This window comes from Lasioglossum baleicum, chromosome 7, assembly GCF_051020765.1.
Source record: "Lasioglossum baleicum chromosome 7, iyLasBale1, whole genome shotgun sequence".
NCBI classification, from domain to species: Eukaryota; Metazoa; Arthropoda; class Insecta; order Hymenoptera; family Halictidae; genus Lasioglossum; species Lasioglossum baleicum.
Window position 1 is genome coordinate 15,571,799 of NC_134935.1, and position 16,100 is coordinate 15,587,898.

Below are 16,100 nucleotides of genomic sequence, written 5' to 3' on the forward strand. Positions count from 1 at the left end.
TCGTGGAGGATATAGTCCGTCCTAGTTGTTAATTACAGTCAAAGGGTAAGCCGAATAACGTGCTTGAAAATGTCCCCCAACGAAATTGAGTTATTTGATAGGGTTCCCTCTGTGACAAGTTTCCAGTTGATATACCTACCACAAGGGTAGTTATTGGGTGAGCACGGTTTTGTGAATTGTGCTCCATTTCTTCTGTTCTGCTCAACAAAACATTACGAAAAAATTCATGAACATTCTACCGAATAGGACACATGGCAGTGAATTATTTCAGAATTTTGGATGCATTGCTAAGTAAAATACCAACTTGGACAGAGTACAGATCGACAGGATTCTGGAAATTATAACGTTTCAAGCTGGTTTTTCGTTAGGCAGAGAAAGGTGTGTCTTCTCGCACCTTTACAGCTTTCTCTCAAGTGGGAGAGGCTGCGAGTGGAAATTATGGCCCCGTGGCAAAGAGTAGATCGGCGTTAATTGCGCGGTGCCGAGCGAATTATACCTAGATAAGCTTTATCGGATGCTGTATCTCAATTATACGCGGATACTCTAATTAGAACGCGGACTGGCCATCGATGGAAACCGAAAATATGTATATATGTGTATGTAGAGGTGGACGAAATTAATATCGCGCCGGAATGAGGTTGGCAGTGGGTGGAGTGGAAGATCAAATTAGGTTCAGACTCGGAATCATGATATTAATAACGTACTCGATGATCGATTTTAATTCCTTTTGGGACTGTTTGATTAAGTTAAGAGCGTATCGGGGTTATAGTTCGTTTCATCCGCTGCGATTTAAGGTTTCGACAGTTTTATAGGATTTCAATTATTTAGATCCAATATTGAGACTAAAAAGTTGAAGCATTAATTGAATTCTTGTGGCAGTTTGATTAACTGAAGAGCGCGTTGAGATTATATCTTTCATTGGGTGTGATTCAAACAGTTTCAGAAATTTAATGATAATTGATTAAAACATCTAATTTGGTTCAGGCTAAAAATTCCAGTTTTAATAACATTTCCGAATTTATCTTATTATTTTCTCAGGTTGCTTTAATCAACTTTAAAGTGCATCGACTAAGTAGTTTTTTTTATCGAACAACTGTAGCGCATAGTTTTTTTCATATTGTTTATGAACATGTGTTTTATCGTAATGCAATAACTGTTAATTGTTTCGATGCATCCGCTCGGCAATTCGCTTAATCCGTTTCATTATGCCAGATTCGTATCACGCCGCACAATTTTCCCGGAGCCGAGCTGAAATTCCGTATAAACGATTTTAAGTGCTGTAACATTTATGTTCCTCGCCCCGTTACTGTTACGTTGTTTCCTGTACTTTATAGAGTATTATCTGCTTTGTTCTCCCTTTAACAAATTTACGATAAAACTAATTCCAACTAATGCAGCGTGTACCGACGAATAACAAATTTTATTATCGAGTACGCACCCGTAGAATAAATACTGCGCAACACTTCCATGTCACTGAATTTTCTATCGAATGTCATGATTATGATAGTTTGATAAGAATGGTAACAAATGTAATAAAAGTACATACAGTTGAACAATTAATATACTGTTCAATCGTTTCGTTTCATTCTTTCTACTGTTAACTATAAGCTCTCACAGCACCCCGTGTATAACGTAAAACAAATAAAATTTTTGTAGAGTTTCATCATTGAATTGGTGTTATATTACCATGCACCAAACAAAATTTTTCTAAAAAGCAGCAGCTGTACAAAAATGTAAGCCACAGTGTAAATTGGTCACTTGAAACCACGAAATTCGGATATTTCATCATTTTTACAGAAAAACTTAGTTAACCAGAGTTAACGATCCTCATCGAGGCTCGGCTCTAGTTTCACTCGTTACCATGGTTGATTCGGCACAACGTGTAAACGAACTCGCAACTACGTTCTATCAGAGGGCGGCGCGGTTTCACGCCTCGTCGGTGTCGGTGTCGACGAAATTTGCGAAGTTCTAATCGGCGCGGCATAGCGAGTTGCAACGGAAAACCGTCGGCGAAACGCCGGGAACCGGAGAAAAGAGGCGTGGATGGCGATTTCGGTGTACACGCGATCCAGATAAAGAGCAAATGGATCGTGGCCCGCTCCGACTTGTAATTGCTATTGGAAGGACCACTGACTCGGCACGCAACTCGGAACACATCGCTGCCGATGCCAACGGCCAATGTAATTATTGGCTTGCTGTCAGCCGTATCGTTCCAATGAAGCTTATCGCGGATCGAATTAAAACGGAAGGTTAACGCTGCCACGACTCGCCACGCGTTATGAAACGCAGTGACATCCGCGCTCTGCCGAGCCGTGAAAATCCGCCGAATCCTCGCAGATTCGAGGGATCGATCGATGAAATATTGTGCGCGCACTCCGCGCGTAATGCACTGCTCGAAAGTTTCGTATACGAGGTGTGATCCAGTGACGGATTAAGACCTTCGGAAGCCCTGAGCACTTCCAGGATTCCGGGAAAAGCTACCCCTCTCTGCCAGTACCGGATAGTCACGTGAAATTGCCGTGGCTTCTTAATTTCAGTGTTACCAACAGTGATCTACATCGTAGATCAATCCTAAAGGTATTACTAAATATTTATCAGTGAAAGTCTAAATTTCTTCAGACCAGTTCAAGTATTTCTCAATCTCTGAAACCTCCCATTTCTCCTGTAACAAAAATATCAATCTTGATCCACAAGAGTAATAGTGAGAGCAACACACCCTCTTCAGAGGTAGCCCATATTTCCGTAGATCACGTGAATCCTTCTCAGCACCGTCCATCTTGTTTAAGGGGTCGGAAACGTCTGGGCTGCAGGTTTGGAGGCGGACGAAAATTAATTTACGCTGTCCTTGAGACAGGGAAAAGGAAAAAGGGAAACGTCGGGGAAACCTCGTTAAGGGGTGAGTCTCTTCGTGTTCTTCTCTTCCCCTTTCTCTCTCTCGCGCGCGCTCTCTCTCTCTCTCTCTCTTTCTGAGACTTTCGGACGTACTAGCACGCGTGCTACAATTTATTGCATCTTTCTTGCGCGTTAAAGCGTACTATGAACCGCATACCTAATGCTCGGTTCCCAACCGGGCTGAATCATAAATCGTGCGGCTCTCTCCGTTCGTTCCTCAAGCAAAGTCCCTGCGCCTCTTCGGTATCTTGCCTCTCTTCTCTTCGAGGTCGTGTCCGGAGATCGTGCGCCTTCAAGAGCAACCGTGAGCAACGATGTTCGCGAATCTGCTACACTCGAAGACTATAATTCCTGTTATTCTTGGTCTGGGCTATTCGACACTATTCGGGATCGAGATCTTCAACTGTGGAGGAGTGGTCTCAAGGTCGACTTTTTCGAGCCGATTCATTTTGAACCTCTCTATCTTCTGCTTGGGGCAATCGTCTGCAGACTAGGGATTTTTATGCACAATAAAAATTGTCTAAGTCAATTTTAGGTCACATAAGTTGAATAAGAATGAGTTTCTTATCTTAATGATTTTAATACGTCGAAAATAGTGTAAGAGTATCATTAAATGAATTCTTTTATTTTCTGTAAAGTTTGATGCCTATTCATTTTTGTTATAAATGTATAAAATCGGCAGTCTTTATTTTCTGTGTAAAATTTGGTGCCTATTCGTTTTTGTTATGAATGTATAAAATTGGCAGTCTAATCATAACTGATTAGAAAACGTGTATCAAGTAGTAATTACGTAGTAAGTAGTAAACAGTATGGAAATAGTAGTTAGTGAATAGTGTGAAGAGTATAAAAACAGTAAGTAGTAAATAGTATGAAAATAGTAAGTAGTAAATAGTGTGAAAAGAGTATAAAAATAGTAAGTAGTAAATAGTATGAGCGTAGTTAGTAGTAAATAGTGTAAAAAGAGTATAAAAACAGTAAGTAGTAAATAGTATGAGCGTAGTTAGTAGTAAATAGTGTAAAAAGAGTATAAAAATAGTAAGTAGTAAATAGTATGGAAATAGTAAGTAGTAAATAGTGTGCAAAGAGTATCAAAATAGTAAGTGGTAAATAGTGTGAAAAGTGTATAAAAATAGTAAGTAGTAAATAGGGTGAAAAGAGTATAAATATAGTAAGTAGTAAATAGTGTGAAAAGAGTACAATATAAAAACAGTAAGTAGTAAAATAGAGTGAAAATAGTGGTTCCATTGTTTCAAATGTATGTAATTTTTAATAAATGGTTCCCGGGTTCTCTTTAAGAGGCGAATTTAATGGCAGCGGTGTTGTAAGACGCCTTTAACGTCGTGGATGTAACATAATGGGCAAGAATGGACGCATAAGCGGTGATTTGTGGGTGTTTAATTTTCGGTGACTGTCGTTAGAGTAAACTCGAGATGCCGCGTGAATAGCTCTATCGTTTTCACGACACGCGACCGGTGATTGGACGACAGCCAGTTCGTAGCCGCGCATAAAGATGCCATTCAACGGGGCAGACGTTAATGGGATGGATTAATAAGTGGTTTTTCGCGGCGTTGCTTCGTTAAGGAAGCGAACGCCGAGATTTTATACTGGGTGGCTTGGGAAACGTCTAACCAAGAGGATTATGTTAATAGAAATCCTCAGTAACACGATGCCCATTAATTTTTATAATCCTCCGTGGTAAAGGGCGGTAATATTCAATGTTAAATGATAGAATGCTCATCAAATATTCAATATAGAAAAACTCTTCTATTTTCTACAAATACACATTTCTTTTATAAACAAATTCGAATTTTAAATGATTTAGTATTTTTTGTGGAGAGGATGAAGATTTCATCGTGAAATTTGATAAATCACCCCACAATTAGGGGTGAGTTACATACCGAATTTATTAAATCATTATATTATTTTCACTTGTCCTCATCCTTCATCAATGTCGCAAGTAGAGAATTTAGCAACACTTCAACGAAAGACAATAGGTACGATAAAAACACAATCGTCCACATCACAGAGGATGGAGTAACAATATCTCCATCGTGCAGGAATTATAAAAATGATAACGAGCTGTTCGAATGTGCTGGATCGTAGGTGTAGATACCTTCTCCACGAAGGAATCGCGTTTTTCAGCCACGCCGTATATCCACGAGCTCAATTAACTTCCAACGAACCGTCATCTGCAGACGCTCGATGAAACGCCTTCGTATTCTCTTATTCCCCGGGGTTTCAAAGAATTGCTGGCCAGTCAGCGGCAGGGTTCCTACCTTTACTCGTAATTTCGTCATTGGACTAAATGGAATTCTCCATCATACTGATCAATTTTACAAAATATTTTCTACAAAACAATCAAATCGTTTTAGCGTTCACTTCACCTTTTTATTCTTTATAGAAAGGTATTAACGTGTGTCCTTTACACGCACTCTTCGAAAAATGTAGCACCTTCTGTAACTGTGACTCTGCAGGCCCGATGTTTTCACAGTTACAGAGATACCACTTTATTCCACTTTCTAATTCCCTAAAGTACTTAACAGTAGGTTTAAGGAGCTCTAGAAATTTCACATTATTTTATGAACATAAAAAGAATGTGTCCACCAATATTTTTGGCCATTTTTCCAATAATATATACCTAAAGAAATGAAGGTAAATATTGTAATTCCTCTGGGAAGCATCTTTACAATCTTAGTAATCGCAAATTAAGAATATTAGAACCCGTCATTCTGACAATAACGTGCTTTAACAATAAACCTACCACCACCGGTCAAAATATGACCGGCTCCAAATTTTTTATTTCACACGTATTGAAATAATAACAATTATATGATAAGAAATTATTGTATAGATGTCTTTAATAGAGCGCATATTACAATAGGAGCCGCACGAAGTCTAAATCAAATTAATCTTGTCATTTTTATAAGGGACCATTTTCCAGTTACTTTTGAGGCTCGTTAGGTTCAGTGTTAAAGAATGTTGGCACGTGCATCTTTTGTCACACTTGTTTACAAGGAAAACGCGCGAAGCCAGGGAGGGGGGGGGGCGACGATAAAGGGGTAACGAGCATTGGTTCCTCGTAGGAGGGCGCGAAAATTCCCCGGGGGACATAAACTGCACCTCGTCATATTCGACCGCGGATTGCGTCGAGCATCTGCTCGTAAATTCCCGTGATCGAGGAGCACGCGTATGCAGGCCACCCCCGCTGCATCCCGTATGCGGCGACACGCGCCCGTGCCCCATGCATTTCTGCACGTACGCGTGCATATCGATGCGCGGCCACTGTCCGCCGGCTATGCATATCTGCAACCGAACAACCGAACACCCCTCCTTCGACGTATTGTGCACGCACAGAGGAAGATACACCACCCCCGCGACGAATTATTACGCGATTAATCTTCCCGTGACTCCCTTCTGGGCCTGATGCTATTGCACTTGCCGAATTCCGACGCATCCGACACTATTGTTGCACATAGAATATTAGCTGATTTTGAATTTTAATTGTTCAAGTACTGGACGAGAGACAAAACTACTTGTTCCTGACTACTTCATTTACAATTGTCGGAGGTATGGACATGTGCTTTTCAGACAATTTTTAGTGAACTAGGTTTGTGAAGTTCTTGGTAATGCACTAGATTTATATTGCATATACATGGTGATCCACCTATTAGCACATCATTATCTCGGTTGTTTTTGAAAATATGAAAAAATTTTATTCTTCAAAGTTTTTCAGTATGAAGATCAGTACAATATGGTAGTACTAGATCTTTTTTAATTGAAAGAGTTTCGAGGTGACCTTCACTAAATATCATTATCTACCTTTACGTGAATACTATTTTTCAAACAATTATTTTGACACATTACTGAGTAAACTAATTCTTCTAGCATCTCAAAGCAATCGTTAGGTCCAATTTTTAAAAAGTTATTGGTAGAACGCAAGACACAGAAGCCAAATAAAAATTTCACTCTTCTTTTAATTATCTTATCAAGGTAAAATTGAAATGCATAAAATCGGTAGTCTAGTTATTAGTTTGTGAAGAGGGCCTACTTAATTTTTCCCCCGACTGTATGCTATAAAAAATGGCTGAAAATTTCGACAGAGACTTTCTCGTTATTTTGAACGAATCTAGTGAATCCAGTATTAAACGTTTCTAGAGAAGAAGGAAATTTTTGCGGTAACAGTTTCGTGCCGGCACCTCGCAATTATGCATGAAGCTGGGCCAATAATAACGGCAATAACAATAATCGTTGTTGGAAATCCATCATCGCACGGGCAATTTAAAGCTAATGAGATATGTTGGTTATACGAGAGAGCGAGAGAGGTAGATAAAGAGAGAGAGGGAGAAGGGGGTGCGAGAGCTGGAAATTGGAATCAGCAGGAAAGCCGTGTTCGAAAAGCGTGTTCGCCGCGAGAGGCGCACGGATTAAAGTCGTCCGTCGTTAATCCCATTTGAAAAATTGTTGGCGCATCGAGCGGTTTGCGGTGGAAAAGCGTCGGAATAATTTCAGCGGACTGTAAAGTTTGGTTGCGGGCTACTTTCGGCCGCAAAGCTCGACAAAGCTCGCCCCGCCGTGTTTACACACGTTCGAGTGCACTCCGCTGTTCGCGGACGTCGATATTTCGTAAATCGTGCATGCGCCCTTACGAATTCATGCGGACGAACGCTTACCCCCTTCGAACACCCTGGCCCACCTGCAATCCATTAGGTATTTCAACGATAGGACGGCTAAGGGCTGCAGACTTATGCTCAGCGATCTGCGTTTAAAGAGCTGTCGCATTTCTCACACTGTAATTCATACTGCTTCATTTTTCTTCTTAGGCTTTTGGAAAATTTTAACTGGCGCCAGATTGAGACTTGTGTCCTACTCTATCCTTCCCCTTCCACGATGCCATTCCCCCACTCTTCAGCTGCGGCGAGTATCGTCACGTGATTCGTGTTGCGCCTGCGTCGTGATTAAGCAGTCGCAGAGAGGGGATTACTTTATTCCCCTCAATTCGAATCAATTCCCCTGATCTGGCGACTCTGACGTTAACCTACAAAACAATTGACAATTAAATCACTTTGCAAGTTTACATAAAAATTATGTAACATATAAACAATAGAAATTATTCTATGATTGAACACTTTCAAGTCTGTCATATTTTCTTGTCTGTCACAGAAATATTGGGACACTCTTAAAAAGACGATAACTTTTTTAATATTGGACCGTGCGATTTAAACTTGTTTGGAAAGCAAGAGCAATTAGTTTACTACAGGACGTGAAAAGAAATTTTTTCAAAAATTGCGATAGATCGGAATTTATTTACAACTTTTTTATTGTAAATTAGGGCCTATATTGAAAATTTAAAAAATACATTTTGTAGATCTGTGTCAATTATATGTTATATGAAATCGGTTGATGGGGGAAAATATGACAGGCAATGAAAGATGTAAGAATCCTTAGATTTATTGCAGTTACAGGCCGAAAATCGTAAAAAATTGAAATTTTCACCATCTCTAAACGTTTGTAGCTCGTTGCAACGCCGAACGATTTTGACGAAACTTTCCGAATATGTTTAATTGACTCAGATCTACAAAACGTATTTTTTAAAATTTTCTATATAGGCCCACATAAAAAAGTTGTGAAATGCAACTTTTAGTATTTTTTCTACAATTCCGATCTGTTGCAATTTTGTCCCAATATTTTTGTGACCGACTGTATGTGACATCCATAATCTGACACAGTTTACTTAAAAACAGTAAAATTATTATAATTTTATGCACTTCGTTGTTTAAAATCATAGTAGAATGCACAATTTTCAGAGAACCCGTGACTTTCTCCTGCTAAACTGTTTTAACAATTCAAAATTGGGTAAGTTGCATTTAATTAAACTTTCGAGCAAGGAAGGTAAGCAACGAAACAAATGCTGGTAGCAAACGTGTTATTTTAATAATTCTGTGATTTCTTTTTAAAAGAAATTTGAGGTTCCATTCGCAATTTGGACAGATGTCACTCACGTTTCGGTACGAGATTCTGGGACAAGCAAATAGTTTTGTAAAATCGATTTTTCAAGCGAAATGTTTCTGCACTCGATCTATGCACAGTCGATTACATTTGGGCACGTGTTGTCCGCAGACAACGCCCTGTCCCAGCCAGTGGTCGTCTCTCCATTAATCCTCCGGTGATTGCGACGCATCGCCGCTAAATTATACACGGTTGCTGTTGTGTATGCAGCTAATGCAGCTGCATGCGCGCATCTTATTCGCGAACGAATCGATTCCGTTGATCGATGCGCGGAAATCGGCTGAAGACGTTGCTCGATGATTGTTTAATGCCGTTTGTAATGACGCTGGCCGTACCTAGGAGAATTGCTGACAAGAATTTCTATGCTGATTCGGGGAACCTGGCTAATTTTATGCGAATATTGCTTGCTTAGGAGACACTGCAAATGCCCCAAAATTAGAAAGTTATTATTTTGTTTAATTTGTACATTATCAATGTTCTTATGGTACTAATTTAATGGAACTTTCTTTTGTAAGTTAATGTAAATGCTAAGAAATCAATGTAAGTGTGGTAACAGATGCATATTACCAGACACTAAATTTAATCATTTATCTAGATCATTATAATGAGACTGCGAATTTTATGCATATATGAAAAACTATAAAATTCTCTATAAATTTTCACCATGCCAGTTTAAAAACTATAAAATTCTGACGCTTGAGTTATTAGACTGTGGATCCACGTAAAATATAAAATGTTAAAGTTAATTGTCAAGAACAGAAATTAAATAAAACTGTATCTTCCGTTTTAACCATTTGCAACCAGAATAATGTAATTAAAATAGTTTTTCTTTATCCTGAACAGAGTTTGACATTTGGTATTTGGTACTGGCGCGACAGCGTCTGCTGCAAAGAGCCTTCAAATATCGCGAGACGTCTCCAGCTCTCGAACCTCGAACGTCGAATGCCAACGAAGTGTGAAAGAATCCTTGTCTACAGGTGAAAGGAGGAGCAGGTGTGGAAAGTCGAGGTGGAGATAGACGGTGGCTCGAATGACAGTGTCGATTTACTTATCTACTCGTGTAGATTATTCGGAATTATTTATTAGACAGCGAGTGCATCGGTTCTCTGTCGGTTGAACGGGCTACTGTTCCTGTTCGGCGAGCTTTATCGATTCTTTTTCGAATTTTTAGTATCGTTTTGCATGCGATTACTTTCACAGTCGATTGAAATATCGTCGAATTTTATTCATCTATTCGTTTATTATACTTAACTGTAGTTTCCTTTTAAACTTTGTGGAACTTTTTAGACAACATCTCTATAGCCACTTTATGCTGCATATTTTAAAGTAGACTTCTGTGAAGTGTTTCATTTAAAAATATTAATACTTATGAATAGTGTATATAATTTATGGCCCTCAAAAATTTTAATCTTTTACAAAATGGTCACGTTTTGAGAACGGGTATAGTACCTGGAAAATGGCAGTGAACGTGTTAAAACAAATTTTTCCTGGCTTCGAGGTTACCAAAACGGCCCACAAACATGTTAATCCCTGGTCCTTTACAAATCATCAACAACAATTACACGAGCGGCGCTAACATGATTCCAGCATTAAATCGGCCAATTCGCGAAAAACCGGAAGCATTTAGCGGCCAACGGGAGCGAAAAATCCTGGTTGGCCCATTAAACGCTCGCCGCGGGATAATCCTTTTAAATATTTCGCGTTGCCGAAGTGCAGCCGGAGAAAATGAAAATTATTCGGCCGGATTCCCGGCGAAACGTTCTATCATCAAATTTATACCTTCCTCGGGAAATCCCTTTAATCTTCGGCGCAAACGGTCTCTCTCTCTCTTTTTTTCGCGTGTGCTCTTTCTCTCTTCTCTCTCAGCACTCGCGTACGTTACCGCGCGCTCACCTGAAAAATTGATCGTCCTTTATTTCCCATCCTGTTTCTCGTCCCTCCAGCACCGGAGGAACCATCCCAGAGATATAATGATCGCGCTGTTAATCGTTAATAATGTCCTGGCAAATTTGAACGACGAGCACAGGCTCGCCTCTAAAACGGACACCGAAGAAATATCGTTACGCTGTTTCTACCCGCGAAAATCCTTTATGCACGATTCTCCGCTTTTGTCCTCGCGCTTCCGCCCACGTAATGCCATAATTAAAATGTAACGAACGAGCCGAGCACGCCACTCGACTATCGAAACAACGAATTAATTCCTCCACGAGCAATTGCCCATCCGACAATTGCATTCGAATATTCAACCGACCCGTTGTATTTTGGCAATTTTGAAGCGCTCTCTTGAACGGTTCCGTCGGTTTGTAATTTTTAAAAAATTTTCACCCACGTCCCTGTCAATTTCAAGCTTACTGTTTGCGAGTTTCGGCAATGTTTTTCCGTTGCGTTTCTTCAATGGGGGGTTGCTGGGAAGTATAATTTATTAACAGAAGGAAGAACACATTACTTGCAGAATTTAATTCTGACACACATAATTCGAATTTTCATAATTTAAACATATTTATTGCGCTCTGTCTCAGCATTGTAACTTTGCAATATATTTTTTGCAACTTAACTGTGACCTTGAATTTCAAGATGAAAAGGTGAACAATCTTTTTTATCTCATCCTGTTATATTCATTGCAAGGATAAAAATTGCCTTACAAAATCGTGTCTGACTCGTGATGAATTTTCCGAACAGATTCTGATAAAAATGTATGTTAATAATTTCCTCTCAACCGAAATGAAATTCTATTTTGGTTACGTGAATGTACAGCTATCGGAGAACATGTAGACAAAAATACAATACATATAAATTTTCTCCTTTTTTAGAAAATTACGATCTACGAAAAAGTTTGAATCACTGAAACCGTAAAATAAATCGTAGGGTAAGGGGTTAACAATGAAAAAAATTTGTCATAATCTCCTGTACTTTAATATATTACCACGTAATGAGTAGAATAAAATGCAATTCAAAAAATTGGCTGACATTTTAACTTTGAGATTCAAGGTTATAACCTTGCTGTCACGATTAAAGTCTGACATGCACGAATACATTCGAATATATTCGAATACATTTCCGAACCACCGTGTCTACCCACGCTCATAAAGCAGCCCCGATCAATGGCACCGATGATCCACGTAAATCCAAAAACCATCGAGCAATCGTATTTCAGCAGCGTCGCACCGTTTTCGGCGGTGTTCCGAATCAGTCTAAGGCTGGCACGCGGACAAGAGCCGGGCGTCGTCGAATTGTGTGCAGCGTGCACTTTACGACTCGCAATAAACCACGCGAAACTGATACACAGGCCCGCGTCCGTATTTCCATGCTCGATTCCTCGGTGACACGGTGGATCGGCCAATTTATACAGGCGTCCGCTCGCTATACCAGCGAGCTCGTAAGTCTTCGAGCATGGAAATCGATACGCGTCGCAACAGGATAGGATCGAGTGCACCGCGCGGCTCATTTTCACCGTGCAGTGTCTTAATGCGCTTCGTCGTGCACTATGCACCGAGTAATGTGCAACGTGCACCGTGCAACGCGTGCACAACTCGCCACCGGCGATTACCGTTGCGCGTGCACCGGAAGGTTTCGCGTATTACCGCCCCGGAAAAACCGTGATGCTACACCATGTGCTTCGGTTAATAACGGCTTTTAACCCGCGGCTCGCATTTTGCACTCGCGAATGGACTCCATTGTCGTTTTTCGCGTTGACTTGCCCGGGTCACGCGATCCTTAGGAGGCCGAAAATATATTCCGTTTCATTAATTTCAATCTCATTGCGCTGGGAATTCTTCGTTCGCGCGCTGTGCAATTTCGTTCAATGTGTCCTTGACGGTTTTTATTTCTTTGTGGAACACACCTTTTAATTGGATTAATGGATTATCTAATTGAAGTGTGTATTATTTACACTAAGAAAATTTTGTTATTTCTACGATTCGTCGAGATGCCGGACTGTTAGACTTGACATTAAATAATTTATTAAACGTGGAAAACGGAGGGTTAACAAGACAGCTATCGAATAAATCAGATAAATGGAGGTAGCTTCAAAGAACCTGAAAACAGTCCTTAGGAACGTGGAACTCACAAGTACCACAATATGGTTACCATTAATCTTCATTTTTAAATTCAGACAGAAAATTGTATTATGCATCAATGAATTCAATAAAATCAATAGAGATGTCTTTCATTTACAGAAAACCAGCCTTTAAGAAACATCCCCTTCACAAGACATCCTGTCCCCTCAAAATCGAAGACAAATAGAACTACTATCATCAATTATGGAGAATAGAATCATTAGGAAAATATATAGGGTATTAATTTCCATTTTTATTTAAATCCAGACAAAAAGATCACTTATACATCAATGAATTCGATAAAATCAATAGAGATGTCTTTCATTCACAGAAAACCACCCATGATAAAACATCCCTTTCACAAGACATCCTGTCCCCTAAAAATCGAAGACAAATGGAACCACCATCATCAATTATGGAGAATAGAATCATTAGGAAAAGACATAGGGCTCAGAAGTACCACAACATGGCTACTATTTATTCACACAAAACTGCCGCTTTAAAAAAACATCCCCTTCGTGATACATCTTGTACCTCTCAAAATCGAAGACTGGCAGACCCGGGGATGGGTCAGAGGGTGTCAGTTACCGTTCGTTTCCTCAAACGAAGATGTTCACCGCCTCGTAGGATCGTGTAGCGACAGCAAGAGGAAAGAATCCTGTGCAAACGACAGGGTCATCCATCAGGCTGGTAGCAATTCGTCGGTTCTTCAGTCCCGGACTAGTATCTTCCCCACAACAGTGGAAACTGTTTAGTCGTCGAGGCAGGTCCTAGACCGGCATCACCTTGTTTCTGTCAAGAATTCTCGGTTTCCCGGTACGTCGAAGCTTCCTCCGGCTGAGTCCAATCCTCGGGAGGATATTATGTGGCCTCGGGGAGCCTTGCTACTCGCTTCAGCCGGGTAGGGACCGAAGAGAAGCTATCCACAGGAGGTGCGAGGATATTAGATTCTACTTCGCTTGGTTTCGCTTCTACGTTCCTTCCCCCGTTCTATTCTACACTATTCCGTCAACTATCTACACGGGTTTATTCCTTTTTCAATACTGTTCTATTGTGTCGATAGTTTGCATTTCGAATTCTTTTCTATTATCTACGGATCCCTATTGTTCTCTGTTCCATTAATTTACCTTTCTAGGTCGTCGATTTATTCTTTTATATAGTGCTTTATGGTATTAGCACTTTGCAATTTTTTTCCTATTTTATTCCCAACAATTCCCTATTGTTCTCTATTCCATAATTTACATTTTTAGGTCGTAGATTAATCTTTTGTAATAGTATTTTATGGTATCAGCTCTTTGGACGTTTTAAAAAGTTTATTCCCAACAATCCCCTTCTGTCCTCTATTTCACTATTTATATTTTTCCCGGATCTATTGTTTTTTTAATTGTATTTTATCGTATTGAAGCTTTGCACTTTTGAAATTTTAATCTGTATAGTACCCTACACACTGCCCTCCAATCCATCAACTACATGTATGTACACGTCTAGGCCTTCGATCTATTATTTATTGAATTTTATTGTACCATCCATTTGCATTTAGAAGTTTTCAAAATGTTATTCCCAACAACTTCCTATCGTTCTCTATTCTATTGTTTACAATTTTAGGTCCTGTGTCTATATTTTTTAACAATATTTTATCGGATGAACACTGGACTTTGTTTAGTTTTACTCTGCATTCACTTGACTATATTGTTTATTCAGTATATAATATCCTCTTTCCAACATCGTATTGTTCCTTCACCAACAAAGTCCCCTTCCCAACATTCTATTGTTCATTGACTAACAATGTCCTCTTTCCAACCTCGTATTGTTCCTGTAATAACAATATACTCATCGCAACATCATTGTCAATATCGCCTGTAGCCTTCATTGTACTACACCCCATTTTATATTCATAGTAAAGAATGATCATTTTTTCTACTGTTTCATTTATTTCATTATTCGAAAATTATTTTGGAATAATTGAGGTTCTACCAGGCGATTTTGATTCTATCATCTAGCTGAGTGTTTCTCTGCAAGTGACTTAGGCGACTGCCAGACGGATCCACGCCGATCCAAACCGATCTAGACGGATCTAAGCGCGTTCCCTGTCCCAGGACCTGATCCGTGGTTCGAACATCCGTGTTTACGGTGTACCCAAAGCCACGGCAGACCAGCAGTCTCTATCTCTCGGTTGTTTCACGCGTGCCTACCGAGTACGTGGCCTGTCCACATTATGAGCCGTTTGTTGGTGCAACTGGGCAAACGCCTCGGGGATTTGATTCACCGATTCGAAGGGGATCGGATAGAGCCGAGAGCAACCAGTGTGGAACAATGTTTTGATACGCGGTGAAGCTTCGAGCCTTTAGCACCCTAATTGCTAATCTTCAGACTGCGGAGTTTTATCTGAATTATTTCTTTTCGAGATAATCTTTATACTCTTCACTTATCGACAATTTTCTTCTTCTAAAATTATTATTTAAAAGAAAATTATCTGTTTGCCAATAAGAACATACGAGGTGTGTTCAAAAGCAATGGGAATTTTCATTTTCCGGAACAAAGTTTATCTATTCGTCTACATGAATGTTATCCCCTTCAAAATAGTCTCCATTATACAGGATGTCCCAAAATTCGTGAAAATCCCGAAAGGGGGTGGTTTCTGAGACCATTTCAAGCGACATTTTCCTTTGCAAAAATGTTATCCGCGGCTTTGTTTAGGAGTTATTAACGAAAAACCACGGACCATGTTTACCAACACAACAAAGATAAAATGGCGCGAATCGGACTAATATAGCCCACGAAATTACAAAATTCCCGTTATTTTTTTAACCCCTTGCCGTACTTTGACAAGTCAGACTCGTGATGAAGGTTTTTAACAAAGTCTAACAAATATGAATGATACGCGTTTCATTTTAGATGATATGAAATTTGATTCGTTTGTAATCAATATTTAAGCATTAAACTAAATGTAGCCATACAAAAAATATACATTTTCTTTTCCCTTCTACGACATTTTTGTGCATAACGTCGTTCTAATCACTGTAACTGTAAAAGAAACGGCACGACAAGGGGTTAACGTACCTGGTACGTGAAAATGAAAAATGAATTCGTATTAGAATTTTTTTTAAGTCAAAAACACTAAAAAAGTTACCGAATATTTTCGTGCAA

The 16,100-nt window shown here is 39.6% G+C and overlaps 2 protein-coding genes across 7 annotated transcripts in view; both read left to right on the plus strand.

Moving 5' to 3' along the window:
* LOC143210821 (uncharacterized) overlaps positions 1–16,100 on the plus strand; it is a 313,009-nt gene that overhangs the window by 26,117 nt on the left and 270,792 nt on the right. The gene's annotated exons all lie outside the window — the stretch shown is intronic.
* Positions 1–16,100, plus strand: part of LOC143210844 (uncharacterized) — a 113,397-nt gene continuing 97,297 nt past the window's right edge. For all 4 annotated transcript variants that reach the window (XM_076428069.1, XM_076428070.1, XM_076428068.1 and 1 more), the window contains exon 1: positions 1–16,100. This exon is cut by the window's right edge. The gene's annotated coding sequence lies outside the window, so the exon portion shown is untranslated.